Source organism: Betta splendens, chromosome 3 (genome assembly GCF_900634795.4).
Source record: "Betta splendens chromosome 3, fBetSpl5.4, whole genome shotgun sequence".
Lineage (NCBI taxonomy): Eukaryota > Metazoa > Chordata > Actinopteri > Anabantiformes > Osphronemidae > Betta > Betta splendens.
In genome coordinates, this window is record NC_040883.2 from 1,509,589 (window position 1) to 1,523,308 (window position 13,720).

Genomic DNA, 13,720 nt, shown 5'->3' on the forward strand with positions numbered 1-13,720 from the left:
GAGGTCAGACTGTTCCTCCAGTAGATGAGTTATTTAACACAGTCTCACAGGTGATGTGTGAACACTGATGTTTCGTAACACTAAGGGAGCAAGTTGAGACGAACGCTGTTTGCGTTACACAATATCTAAATAACTCAATAGATGAACAAATATTGATCAGAACAACTTTTTTGCCAGAAGACATTCTCTGCGGATTTCTTGAATTTAAGGGAGATCAGAAATGACATCTCGGTGGTTTCCCCTTTGTTCCCAGTCCCCATTGTTCCGTGTCCACTGTGATTGAGTCTTAAGCAGCCTCCGCCATCGTCAGCATCACGGTTACTCTGCTTCACACTGGAGAGTGCCCTTCACTCCTCACGTGCTGCTGCTGCTGCTGGTTCCTGCTCTGCTCCATCGTTGGGTATCAGAGGAGACGAGACGGGGCGGCTTGTTCACCTTGGCCTCTTGGGATTGAACTCTCCGTCATAGGCTGTTTCTCTCATCATTAAGCTGCCACTAGTAGCACATTCGTTGTGTAATTCCATTTTTCCTGCTGTTGGCTTGTTATTGGTTCCCTGTGGAATCGCTCAAAGTGCTTAGAGGCATAACTTACAAAATATTAGCGGGATCAGAAAATGTGGTGAAATTGGATTTGGCATGAACAGAAGATGGGGAACATAAATAATCCAGGTCTGCAGAAATACTTGATAAAATGGAAACAGCAGTTCAGTCTATTCTCCTCGTTAATGCATTTATTGTGTGGTGGCGCTGGTCTTTGCTCAATGCTGTCTGATGAGAAAAGCTATCATTAATTGCTGTTCCTTCATTATTTCCTTCATTTACTCCATTAACATTTAAATGCATTTCCATTTATCCACATTTTGAAAGGCAGCAGTTGAAAGACGCCTTTGATGATTCAGATCTAATTTTCATTTCTGTAAATAATCCTTCACACTTGTTTGCTTGAAATGTTTGTTTGGCCCTGAGCAATAACCACCTAATTCGAGGGTTTAAAGGTTAACATCGGTTTAATGATATGGCTTCAAATTACAATTAGCCTAAGAAGGTTCAGCTGGAGATTGTGTAAACAGACTCCTCAGTTACTCATTGCTAACAGGACGAAAACCTGGAGAGTAAAGAGCTTAGTAAAATAAAAATAAAACCTAATGGACAGATGGAGGAATGACCTGAACACACTGCCTCAGTCAAAGCGTAGTATTTTTATTTATAAGTGTAGAAATCGTTCTATAATTTAATAGTCCTAAATGTGTCGTGCTGAGAATATCTGTGTTCAGCAGATACGGTGCATAAAACATTTTACTAAATTAAAATGAAATCAGTTCAGAATGGGCCCGAAGAACCTTTTGTCTGTTAATCAGCAGTTACTGGCTCTAAAGCAGACGATACCGGAAGCGTTCGCCTGCTCACGGGCGCCTTGTGGCGGTGGACAGTGGTGCTTGTGAGGCGGCCCGGCCCGGCCCGGCCCGGCCCGGCCCAGCATGGCCGCCCCCGCCGTGCTCACGCGTTGCTGCTGAGCAGGCACTTTGCAGCTCCAGCTGAGCTGGATGCGAGCTGGGAACGGTTTGATTACTCAACTGTTGTGAGCCGTTGGAATTTCTTTTGGGACAGTTGTTCCTAATAGGTTTTTGCAGATGAGACTGAAGCAAATTTGAAATTAATTTGGCGCAGCTCAGAGGACGCAGTGTAAGCCTTCGTGTAGGTACCGTGTCGTTGAGTAATTGAGGTCTGATCAGTGCTGAGAGCGGGGATTGGATGAGTGTCTGATCTGCCAGAATTTACTCCATAGCTGTCAGTGCTCTTGAGCGTAATTCAACAAAGCATCTTTGATGTGAGTTGCCCACTTGATTACTAAGACTTTTCCTCTCACACACACATTAGCCACAGTGTGTGCTCACGCCGGCTCCTGGTGAGAGCACGTCAGGGAAACGCTGACAGACGCACGTCACCGTTCAGCGACAAACACACGCATGTTGAGGAGCTGAGGTCGAGCCCTTTTTCATTTCCTGTCTTTTATTAAGCCTCCATGTTTGTTCGGTGCTCCGTTGGTTGCGCTGTGCTGCATGTCGCAGCCAAGCTCCCGTGTACGGAACAGAATATGTGCTCCTTTTGGTGAAGGCTACATAAATCTGAATCCTTTATCAGCCGCCAGCACACCTCCTTGAAGACGCCGGGGCCAATTCTGTTATTTTTATCTAATCATTTCCTGAGCATATTCCGGTGTCAGGATCCATCTTGGCTGGTTCCATTTGAGCCCTCTATCGCCCTGTTTTTCCACTGTTTCGCCATGACACCTGACTGATAAGTGTTTTGTTCAGCGGCCGTGTAGAAGGCGAGGATTTCAGCGCTGACATGCAGCATTTACCACAGAGAAGCCACTCAGTGGTGCCCGTGGTGGCAGTTCATCTCCTAAATGTTTTTGTTTTATATTTTGATTGAGGATTTGGTTCGAGCAGGCCTCAGCGTTTGACGGCTCTGTCGAGACTCCTGCTCATTCACTGCAGAAGAAAAATGGTGTCTTGGGGAAATGTGAAGTGTCACAGATGTCATTAATCCACAGGCTTTAGTCAAAGAAGCCACAATTTAAATGTATTTGTGGCCACTATGAAAATAATGTTGGGTTTAAATTTGCGCTGCACTTTACTGCCTTTGCATTTGTTTTATTTTATTGTGCATTCGTGGCCTTTAAATTAGCAGCGAGGCATTTTTAACAGATTGGCAAACACCCAAAACCCTACATGAAAAATGCTGCTGCTGTGCTTCTGAGCCTGAGCCTGGCAAAAATCAAAGCCAAACATCCCACAGCACAGCGAGTCCTAATGTCTGCGCCTGAAACTCTGCTCCCGGGATGAAGCTGCCAGGATTAGGGCGGTATTGTCACTTGCCAATCAATTTTCAGTGTCAGGTTTACTATTGGGCAACAAATGGAAACTCACTCATGCAGTTCACCCTCCTGCTGATTGCATCGCTCTGATCAATCCATGTCTGTGTCTGATTTTTTTTTCTTACTTCTGCAGAGTAGCAGGGAGCACAGAGGAAGTCCGGGCTGCAGAACGTGGCCTTTCTTCTGTTGTGTGTGTGTGTGTGTGTGTGTGTGTGTGAGCATTGAACCTCACCACTGGGCGCAAAGAGGGCAGCAAGTGGGTGTTATGTTGCTGAAGTCCACCACTCCCATTTGCCTGTCTGTCAGATGTCTTGCCTGGCTGAGCTCCACACAGTGATGGTGTTGACAAAATGACAGGAGGGGGGCACACTCCAGTGAATGTCAATTTGGCTGCAAAGCACCGTTTCCCCAGGAGCTCCGACGCTCCCGCTCTCCAGAACAGGCTCAGAGCTGCACCTTATAAATGATAAGTCCCAAAAAAGTAGCTGCGTGCAGAACAACATGCAGCTCGCCGTCGTCGACATGCAGATGAAATCAGCATCAAAGCGCCTCTGGACACCCTGTCGATGCCACGAGGGGTTGTGTGTTGGAGCACAGAGCGTGTCGTGTGTTCGCACGGAGCTTTCGCTCACTGTCCTGACTTGACTGCTGGGATTAGAGATGCATTCTAACATGTCTGTAATCTTATAATCTGTCTAAAAGGAGCACAGTTGCACTGGGGCTCCCAAATGTGTGAACGCAGATCCAGGTTACTTCCAATCTCAGTTCATGAGATTGTTATTCAGAGGGGAGCCCTGCTTGTATTTGCATTAAGCATCTGGTGTTGCGTTCTCAGAACTCACCTCAGAAGTGAAATAAGTTCCACCAAACAACATCGCTGGTGTGTTTAGTAAATTAGCATGTGATGACAGGTGTTTGGATTAACACTGATTTAATGAGCTTTATAGAAGTCCCTGGAGGACGAATGTGGGGATTTAGGATTACCTACTTCCAGGATACCGTTAAAGAAGGCAAATGGAAACTCACTACTCTAAATCCATTAAAACATGTCCATGTCTTCATCTGCACAAATCCTACCAGGAATGCAAACAGCAAAACATGGCACCACCACATTCACTGATGTGGACCTGACACAGTTCCCGGGTTCTAGAGGCCCTGAGTAAAGAAAAACATGATGCTGTTGGATAATTCCAATTAATTGGAAAAAAACTCAGGTCCTCAATGTCCTCTTTAGGTTTGGGAGGTTCTAGTGGTTTGTACTTCAGCTTTTCAAGTTTCTACATCAAATCTGTGAAACCAACAGACATTAAAGGCAGCACTGTCCAGTGTTGTGCTTAACGTCTTACTGTTTGAACGTTCTGTATGGCTTCATTGTGTTTAAGGCTCTGGGCTTCAGCAGTCCTTTATCAATGATACTATTAAAGCTACATCTCTAATCAATTACCAAAGTATTAATCAGCAGAAAGCCATTGATTTCAGTTTGGAGCTTTGGGTGGTGGTTGGACGACAGGGTGATGCACTCCACTGACATTTTAATGAAATTAAGCCACAGACGAATGTCTAGTTTCAGCACTACAGTATGAACGAGCTGTGATTAAAAAGGGAAAGTATTATACATGACTCTATTGTGGTTCATCAAGTAATTAACCTTCATCAGAAAATGACAGAGCTTTTTTTATCTTCCTACATTACAAAGAAAAGCACAATTAAACTTGGAGCTGTGTAAAATGCTCTGAGGAATGGGATCCATAGTGTCAGAGATGGAGCTCAGCAGGAAACCTGACAGCTTTAACCAGACATGAACAGTAGTCACCTGTGGGAGCTAAAAATGGGCCCATTCCGAAGCGACCTTGTCAATCTTCTACTTATCAGCCTCCATCCAGACAAAGGGGCTGCAGTGTCGCCTGCTGTGGGCATTGACGCGGCAGCGGCGCTCGCTCTGCCTGCGTGTCCTTGAACCTGAGGAGGTTCTTAAAGGGCCAGTCCTTCAAAGACTACAGTGAGTGTCCGTGTGTTAAAACCTCTTCATCTTGCAGCTTTAAATGAACGTTAACACCAGTTTGCTCCTGTGAGTCTCTCCGCTTGTGTAATTTGTTGCACAACGTACTTTATCTAGCACTTCCAGGCTCTGGACAAGGCTCTTGGCTGCAGCCATCAGAACCCTGGTACTTAGAGTGAATGGACAGATCACTTGTAACCTTCCTGGATTAACGGTGATCTCCTGCACCTTTTTGTTCATGGTTCGGTCAGAGGAGGAGGACGAGGAACGTCTGTGCTCTAGAAATAGGCTATTTACGTGCTCAGAGCTGCACCTACTGTACCTGTAATTCTAGAGTTGAATTAACACGCATTAAGTCTGCCAGGGAAGGATAAGCATGGCAGAAAACACATTAAGGTCCAAGTCCAAGATGCTAAATCTACTGGTTCCTACAGGATCCGCGTCTGCTCAGGTTGCCTGGGTGCATCCACTCCACATTTCTGTGCGCTGGTAGAATGCAGGTAGAGCACAGATAGAACGCAGGTAGAGCACAGATAGAACGCAGGTAGAGCACAGATAGAACGCACGTAGAGCACAGATAGAACGCAGGTAGAGCACAGATAGAACGCAGGTAGAGCAAAGATAGAACGCAGGTAGAGCACAGATAGAACGCAGGTACAGTAGAGCACAGATAGAATACAGGTAGAGCGCTGGTTGAGTGCTAGTAGAATACACATTGAGCCCTGGTTGAACGCTGGTTTGAGCCCAGGTTGAGCCCAGGTTGAGCGCTGGTTGAGCGCTGGTTGAGCCCAGGTTGAGCGCTGGTTGAGCGCTGGTTGAGCGCTGGTTGAGCCCTGGTTGAGCCCTGGTTGAGCGCTGGTTGAGCCCAGGTTGAGCTCTGGTTGAGCCCTGGTTGAGCCCTGGTTGAGCCCTGGTTGAGCCCTGGTTGAGCCCTGGTTGAGCAGGGTCTGGACAAACAGGTCCAGGAGTGAAATCCCTTGATTGTACAGCTGCATCGCGCTGGATACATATAGACGTGCTGCAGTGCAGGGACTTTAACCTGTGTAGTTAAAAACCTCTGACAGGAGAACATGGTGTAAAGACACTGGAGCTGTCCTCAGCACATGCAGCCAGTTGGATCCGTGCCGTGTAGAGTTCCAACAACATGTCTTCAGGGCATTTCCTTCCTCGTAAAACACCTTCAAAGCCAAATGAGTAAATATTTAAACTCCTGCATTGTTCACAGCCATGTTTGCTAAGTCGCAGTCATCTTCTTCATTGCTTTTGCTGGCACATTGCTGTGTCCTGTCGCATTAGCATTGGCAGCTGTGGTGTGAAACACAAATACAAATGTGCGACAGAAGAGAGGAGTCTGTTAACGTCTCAGCAGCGAGGTAACGTGACCGTCGGTCATGTTCTCTGCGCTTCTGTTTAAAAGAGGAGCTGGTGTTTTATCCATGACTTCAGCAGAGTCGAGGAAAAGAATATGATCCTAAAGCAGATTGTAAAGAAAAGGAAGATGTTTCATTACATTAATAACAGGAGCAGCTTTGAGTGGCCTTGAACTCAACAAGGCGCCTCTTAAATTCCAGAAAGCAAAACAAATTTGATTTAAAACACATAAATACTTAACATACTTTTACCAGAGCTGTAACAATATTTACTCTGTAGCTCCTCTATGTTGTTTGTGAATCACAGTGAGAAATGAATTAAAGCAGTATCAATATAAACTTTTCAGTCTTCATTTGTTCTTTATTATTGTGGCTCCATCTGCCAAGGGTGTGAATATCATCAGTGTCGTTACTTGTGAGTTTATGGCAGGATATTTTCTGCACATATCGCTGTTTGAAAGCACGCGTGACGGTTACATCAGACCCTCTGGATCAGCTAATGAATCTGAGTTCACCTGCGGGAGCTCAGGCAGGTTATTACCTAATGTTGTGACGCTGCTGAAAACTGAGTTTGACAGGTCAAAGTAGTTGTGTTTGTGCTGTGGGTTCATGACTTACTGCAAGAATGTGCTATTCCAGTCACAGTTTGAACAGGTCAACAGTGGAGACGGAGAATAAGCAAGTAGAGACTGACTGCTTAGTCCTCATTTTAAAACCAACATGTACTAACGATACACGCATCACGAAGAAATTTATTTTCACTTCTGTTGAAAGAATTGATGAATTTACCTAAACTAAGAATAAAATGCATGCGGTGGCAACAATAATATTTGCAAATGTTTTTCTGAGCATCACAAAGACACAGTTGCAGCAATTCACTTCATCTCGTGGCATAAATACAGGATGACTCGGTACATAATGGATTATTAAAGTGCGCTTCCCTTCATAAATTCATAATAATTCCTGAAAAGAGTCCGTCCATGGGTGAATACATTATGTGTTCATCCTAGGTTTTCTCAGAATAGACTCAGGACTTATGATGAGTAATGTCCTGCTTTTTGAAAGTACTGCATTTAAGTCATCAAATGCGATAATTGCTTATTATTTGCTTTAATCTCTCACAATTATGCAGTTAACCATGGAAGCATATTTCCCATTTCTGGAGTAAATATTAACGGCTTCCTGCAGTGCATAATAGATGTGTCATTATTACCTAAAAGGATGAAGCTGGATGTCAGTGTTCTTCCCCACGGCGCAGGTTCCTGTGGCAAAGATGCAAAGATGCTGTCGCAACACAGAATTAGTCACTGTTGTGTTTATACATTGTTTCAATGGCCAAATGGAATCACTTACTTTTGTAATTGGTATATGCTACTGTAGCCTTTTCCTGCAAACATTTGCTGACAGCTGAATTTTCAGGAAACGTTGGTGAGAAACTGGAGCATGTTGAAACCAGTGCAGGGAAACAAACAGAACACGATAACGTGAAGTCCATCAAATACAGGACGTGTCTCCCACAAAGCAGAGCAAAGGAAAGTCTCTAAAACCTGTTGTTACTGGCGCAGTGCTGCCAGTTGCTGTTCTCTATTTTCGAGAGCAGCTTTCTGACAACTTGCTGTCCCCATAACAGTCGATAAATGAGCAGCTGCTCGTGGAATTAATCTTTTTATGGTGAGCGTTTTAATACAATGCTCCCTGGCAGCTTTTGTGCTCTTGCTCTTCCTCATTTTTGCTCATTCCTCATGAATGAAGACTTAATGGATTGTGATGTGGGGCACAAATATAATTAGGTTAAAGTGTTTACTCACTGTACAAAACATAAATAATTTCTTGGCCATATTCATAGATATGTTTATTGTCTCATTCATTATTAACAGTTTAGTTTAATGTATTGTGTTGCGTAACAGATCAAATCTTATTATCTATTTCATGTTAACATTCTAGAATCCACAGTTTTTCCATTGTGAAATTCTCCAAGCATTCAGCGGCATCCCTCTGGTGTCCTCAGTACATTAAGGTCTTCCAGCATGAAGCAGGTCTGATCGTGTGGGTGTTTGACTATAACAAACAAAGGCAGCTAAGCCCACTGCCTAAGGTAGCTGCTGAAACAATCCTCGCTGGATTGCTTTGTGCATAATCTGCTGCTGTCGGACCCGAATGCAAACGCGGCTTCATAGCAGCCGCGCGTATAGGAATAATGTGTGACAGGACAGATGGAGAGGTGTTAAGTAATCTGCAAAGGAATCACTGAGCCGTTGTTTGGCTACACATTTCCTCAAAATGCAACAAAAACCTGTGAAACACAGCAGAATTAGTATTTGTCACATAATTTATCTGTGTTTATTGAAACCAGCGGTGCTGATATAAAGGATCCGTGTTGCCACAGAATGACAGAGGAACAGTGCAAAGCTCAGATGATTTGAGACCTGTGGGGCTTTGACTCATAACAACACACCGACGGATAGTAGCAGTGTGACACAGCAGCCATTATGGCCAATAATATCCTGTGGAGGTGAGTTAAAGGTGGTCCGAGGCTCTGGTTTTATCTCCTCTGGTTCCGTCTCCAGCCACAGCGCTCTGCTTTGTGCCGAGCAGAGTCTCTGTAGTGAGCGGCTAAAGCACAGTCTGTTATGAAATTGCTGTTATTAAATCTTCATTGGGGCATGAAAAACTCATCGCATGTGAGGCAGGTGTATTGAAGTTCATTCAACAGTCCAATGTGCTACGCATGAGTCTGTGCATCTAATTGAATTTTTATGGGGCACGTGTGAGCATTCGCTTCATGAATGACCTGGGACTGTTTTTTGTCAGCTACTCGTGTGGACCCAGTGTCCTTTATAGCGACAGCAATCAGATGTGACTGGCTTTGTACTGGGAAAGCTGTTTGCATGTGAATAATGCCTAGGAGATGCATAGATGTGAATTATTATGTTATAAGTGAAGAACTGGGCTTTAAGGTTCTAGATGGCTTATAAGTGAAACACTAAACCACACCAACATGATGCAGGTCCTGAAACCACATCACGCCCCCAGGAACAGCACATATGTGCACTTTCCAGGGGTGCGGAAGGATTTCTTTGAGCCAGTTTCCAGCCCACCAGGGTCCAGACTCTTGAGAGGCTTTCAGGGACTGCCAGTAAATGATGGAATAATCTGGAAACACAGCAGCCAATACTGTGGTCTGATGAGTATTTACCTACAGGGGGTGCGCCCATGCCTTCCGTTTTATCTCAGCAAGCACATATGGTGCCCTGTTGCAGACGCCTCCAACAGGAACGTCTGTTTTCCAGAGGATGCCTGCAGTTTATTTATACTCTCTTATTCACTTGTTGTGTGGCAATGTGGTGCCAGAGAAAAAAGCCCTTTTGTCAGACTTCCTGGGTTTATGCGTGTTCCAGTCACAGTGACACGAACAATACATGACCGTGTGGCCGCTGAAGAACCCTTTATACCTCGCGTACGAGTGGCTTCCATCCCCAGGAACCTCTGTTAGGCTCATGTGAGTCACGCTACTTGATTCACTTAAGGACGTTTCTACCCCAACATTAAATGTGACAGCCAGCCCTCGGGGGGGCATTGATTGCAGTGACCCCCACGGGAGCAGGGCTACATATTTATGTTGCAGTAGACAGCTGTCCTTAAGAATAATAGAATCAGCCGAGGACGGCTCCGCGGTGCATCGCTGCTTCTCCGGGGCTCTGAACCGTCCTCATCATCACTTTCATCTATTCAAAAATTTCTATTCACTTTGAATTAGTTTATCAGCTTGACCTTGTGGTCCACACACGATGGTTTAAATGCAGCCGTAATCGATCGTATTTACATAATAGGGTTTACGATGTCCCCCACTGTCAAAGACAAAGGGCCCACGACGCCTTCGTGGGGCGTCGGCGAACGCGCCCCAGACTGGAGCAGTCACTAACGCAGACACGCTTCACGCCAGGCTTTTGTTTTAAGGACGTAGATCAGACACACCCAGCGAGATGTTATCTTAATGAAAATCAAGGAGAAAATATGAAGACACGTTCTAGGTGTATCCGTCTGACGGTGCATGACAGTAATGTTTTCTTACTGCAGAATGAAAATGAGTGATAAAATCTCCCAGTTCCAGTTCATTTAGAAATAATGGCAGGATGAACTGACATTTTAGTGGATGGGAGGCAGACGTGTCATCAGTCTCAGTTGAGACAGAAATGTCTGTTTTGGAGAACAGATTGGCGTCTTTCTGACGTGGCTTCATATTGGTGTCATTTAGAATAAATCAGATTCTCCTCCACTCTTTAAAAAACGCTGAACGCTAGCGTTTCTTCATAGCTTTGGGCCGGTCACCAAATGCCTCCACCATTCTCACTCCACCTGTTTGTTGTTTCCCCGCTGTTTCCAAAGTGTCCACACTTAACACGTCGTCCACGTAGCTGCCATTAAAGGCTTGTACGTACGGCTAATGCTGCGTGTCAGAGCTCCTGCTGCGGCGTTTGCCCACTTAACCGCAGGCTTGGAGCAACAAGCAGACAAAGCAGCTTTCTCCGCGGGGGTCGTGTGTTTGCTAGCGTCTTTATGGCTGGAAGCTAAAGTGCTTGAAGCTACAATTACAACCAACTCATTGCCATCAGCCCTTTGATTTAATTACTGTAAAACGTCTGTGTGAAGTTTCCGCCCATTGATGTTACTTCACCTTCTCATATCAAAGCCTCACATCAGACTGTGCATCTCTCAGATGTCAGGATCAGTCGACCTGCTGCAGACCTAAGAACATATATCACTATGGCAACCCTCACACATCTGCACATTTTAATTACTAACCAAAATACATGGAAGTGCTGCAGGTGTAAATGTGATTGGAAATGGATGATGTTTGATGTGATTTCTGATCAATTTATGACTATATAATTATGACAGAAATGGTGATTAAACAGTTGTATGCTCAAACAATGTCTAATTGTCCCATCAGAAATATTTAGTAACTTTTTTAGTTTTGGCTTTGACTTTTTGTCAAGGCAGATATGCTTGCACTGAGTCTGGCTCACACAATGCTGTGGCAGCATCTCTCCACAACAAGGAATTTAATTAATATTCTACAAACGTTCCATTTTAGCTTAAAAACGGAGCTGCAGAAACTATAAAATGATTAATTAAGCCCCATACAGCAGTTGCCAAGAACAATTTTGGCATTTACACTTTCAAGACATTAATAGACTCGACAGCACTGAATGTAGCCACGAATACATCTCTCCTCGTGTGATGTGTGTTGCTGTAAAGCAGGTCTGTGCTATGCCCATTAAGTGCTTTTCAGGATGAGACTGTTCAGCCTCCTCCTGATGGACGGTGACACTGTGGGAATGAGACATTGCTGATTTGCAGTGTTCGCTATGAAACGAGCCTCAGACGGTGACAGACTGTCGCTGAGGCCTCGGGCTGATTCTATTCTCCAACTGTCTCGTTGTCATGTATCACCCTTTGCCCCCCCACACGCATGACGGGCTGAGGTGAGGCCTCCTGCTTCGTGGTAGAAGTTGCATGTACCTCCTCCTTGTGCACAGACAGCTGATGGGCTCAGAGAAACCAAACCTGATTCATACATAACAGTTGCTAAAGTGCCTGTTATCATCTTTTAGCCCAACTCTACGAACGTGTGAAGTGCAGGAATTTCCTGATTAGTTGTGTGTCTTGGCTTTGCTTCAGTCATTTATCCGGCTATGCTTTAGCCCTGTTGTCTGAAGGCGTGCTGCCTCTCTGTCCTGCTGCGAGTGTAGACATGGCTGAGTCGCCCAAGCACAGCAGCCCAACATGAACCAAACAGCCCAACCATCACACAGCTCCAACTTGTGTGTTCTGGAGGAACAATGTGAGTCATGTTCACTGTGCGTCTTGTGTTTAACTAAAATTTGGCCTTGCTCGACATGAGCTTGGGTTTGTTTGGTATCTTGCTAAGAAGAAAGAGCAGGAACCAACGTGTGCCAAATGTTTTGATTCCTCTTGGTGCCGCTTTTCTGCCTGAGCTGTGCTGCAGCCACCACGGTGACTAAAGCGAAATCATTACACAAGACACAGGCTAAAAGTGATGTGATCTGCACTGGCAAACATGGGAAGCAAAGCATCTGGTTTAATAATGTCATTAGTAACACTTCAGATGTTTGTAACCCCCCGAAAGCTCTAATAAAAAGGGCCCCCAAGGACCAGAGTCTTTAATCAGCTCCAGAACCAACCAGTCATCGGACGTTTTGCATTTCTGCTTTCCTCAAGAATAAAATGATTAAAGTTATTATTCTCAGCACAACATACATGTACTGTAGTGACCGCTGCAAATAAATGCTGCTTAGCTATGAGTAATATTTCTGCAACTGCAGGACAAACTTCCATTTAATGGTCTGCAGAGTCCATTTAGTGAAACTGAGCGGAACTCTCCATCCTCAGCAGGTTTAGGTCGTTCAGAAACGAATGAACATGAAACATGTAACAGTGCGTTTGCTGCTAAAGCCATGTGATGCACAGATGTATGGGACACGGACCTGCGATTTCAACTGAACTAGTCACAGCATAGTGTGTGTGTGTGTGTGTGTGTGTGTGTGTGTGTGTGTGTGTGTGTGTGTGTGTGTGTGTGTGTGTGTGTGTGTGTGTGTGTGTGTGTGCGTGTGTGCGTGTGTCTGTGTGTGTGTGTGTGTGTGCGTGTGTGTGCGTGCGTGCGTACGTGTGTGTGTTTGGCATAAACCGGTCGGCCCTTCATGATTCATCCGTCACTCTGTCCCTGTCCTCCTCCCATTCTGATTGAGTATTTATCCTCTTACTACTTGACTCCTCTGTGGATTGCTTTGTCTTAATTAGAAAGCGGAGTTAATTATCCCCCAGTCTGTACTTGGCACATCATCCAGACGTCCCCAGAGAGACTGTTAGATCTGGCTCATACTCGGATAAAAAATAAAATAAAATGAAAACGTCGCACTGGGCCGGAGAACAGGGACATGGGAGCACTCTGGCCTGAACTGGGCTTTGATTGAGTGCTATAGATTGGAGATGGAAAAATCAAAGGCATCCATCATAATCTGGAGCTGTCAGCTTTCTCAGGGATTTCCCAGAACTAATTGGAAAATCCTATGAAAGAACGGCTTCTCATTTCTGCCCCTCTGGTTCGTAGCTGGTCTGTGTGTTTGGCCTTTGTCTTGTTTGGACACATACAGTACTGTACAGTATATAGAGTTACACCACATATACGCAAATTATCCTATTTAAACAATAGTTTTGGGTCTGTATCATTTACAGTAGCGTAGAGCCAATATACCATAGTTTTGACAGTGTAAGTGTAACTTTATTTGTTAAGCACATGTGTTCTGAACAGATAGAAAGAAAATAAACAAAGTACATACCATAAAAAGCATGATGAGTGAAAACTGATATATATATATATATACATTAAAAAAGCAAAATAGTAACAAAAACAAATAAAAAGCTGACAGATAAAATGCTGCCGTTCAT

General features: G+C 44.6%; 1 protein-coding gene across 2 annotated transcripts in view; it reads left to right on the plus strand.

Moving 5' to 3' along the window:
• luzp2 (leucine zipper protein 2) overlaps positions 1–13,720 on the plus strand; it is an 81,346-nt gene that overhangs the window by 6,433 nt on the left and 61,193 nt on the right. The gene's annotated exons all lie outside the window — the stretch shown is intronic.